Source organism: Rhinopithecus bieti, unplaced genomic scaffold (genome assembly GCF_001698545.2).
Source record: "Rhinopithecus bieti isolate Rb0 unplaced genomic scaffold, ASM169854v2 scaffold_23894, whole genome shotgun sequence".
NCBI lineage: Eukaryota > Metazoa > Chordata > Mammalia > Primates > Cercopithecidae > Rhinopithecus > Rhinopithecus bieti.
Window position 1 is genome coordinate 635922 of NW_016810967.1, and position 1631 is coordinate 637552.

A 1631-nucleotide genomic window follows, 5' to 3' on the forward strand; every position below is an offset into this window, starting at 1 on the left:
GCTTACAGCGCAGTATTGGGGTGGGAGTTACCCGATTTTCTAGGTGTTGTGTGTCTCAGTTCCCCTGGCTCGGAAAAGGGATTCCCTTCCCCCTTCCGCTTCTCAGGTGAGGCGATGCCTCGCCCTGCTTCGGCTCTCGCTGGTCAGGCTGCAGCAGCTGACCAGCACCGATTGTCCGGCACTCCCTAGTGAGATGACCCCAGTACCTCAGTTGAAAATGCAGAAATCACCGGTCTTCTGTGTCACTCACGCTGGGAGTTGGAGACTGGAGCTGTTCCTATTCCTGTAGAAGCTATTTTTTAACTATGATTGGTAGCAGACTCTATGGTCTTCCTTATTATAAATTACCTGACACAGGTCAGTCTAAGCAGGTATTCCTCAAAAGAATACCTTATATAAAACTCAATTATAAAAACAATCATCTATTTATGAATTTACTAATAACAATATAGACAGGATAGCACCTAAGAAACATGATTTAATAATATAAATATTAATGAAAAGGAGCAAAATGAAAATAAGACTGAAGAGTTAAAACAGAAAATATTAATGCCAGAAAATAAAGCCATCCCTTTGGTCAGGTAGATGCTTATACAAAATGTTTCATGGTATTCAACATTAACAATGGAGGAAGATATTTGTAAAACTAATACAGAATCAAGGTCGGAAGCGGTGGCTCAAGCCTGTAATCCCAGCACTTTGGGAAGCCGAGACGGGTGGATCACGAGGTCAGGAGATTGAAACCTTCCTGGCTAACATGGTGAAACCCTGTCTCTACTAAAAACTACAAAAAACTAGACGGGTGAGTTGGTGGGCACCTGTAGTCCCAGCTACTTGGGAGGCTGAGGCACGAGAAAGGCATAAACCTGGGAGGTGGAGCTTGCAGTGAGCTGAGATCCGGGCACTGCACTCCAGCCCCTGCTACAGAGCGAGACTCCGTCTCAAACAAAAAAAAAAAAAAAAAGAAAAAAAAAAAAAAAAAAAAAAAAAAAAAAAACAAGAGAGAGAACTCTGTTGTGGGACATATACGAACACCATTAAAAATTTCAGGTAAAGATTTATTTTGTCTTATTTTTAAAAAAGCTTTCATTAAAATCATTCTCTCATGCTTATCTTTTTTCATATTTTAATATTTGAATAGTGACATTTGCAGATTTTAATACATAAGGAATATGCATGAAAGTTTCCATTCATGCAACATGTAATTACCTGGGTTTTTTTGGCAGTAATTCTCAAAATAACCTGTGGGCTTTTAAAAATCATTGCCTATTGCCACCTGTGATCTGTTAAAGAAAAAATTGAACTGGAACTTTTACAGGTGTTTTTGAAAAGCATCCCATGTGATGATTTTGTTTGCCACGTCTGGGAGACAGGTCTGATACACCCTCATCAGATTCAATCTACGAACCGAACTTGTGTCCTCATGAAACAGTCTTTTCTCAGTAGCCCCTCCAACAAACAGGGAACTATATCTTCCATCTTACTGTGCAAATCAGCAAACAGGGAACTATATCTTCCATTTTATTGTGCAAATCAGCCAGGGAAATAGTCATCATGCCTGCCTTCTCTTTCACCTCCTATATCTGAGACAACACTGAATTCACTTTACCTTCTAAATATTTTGCACATCT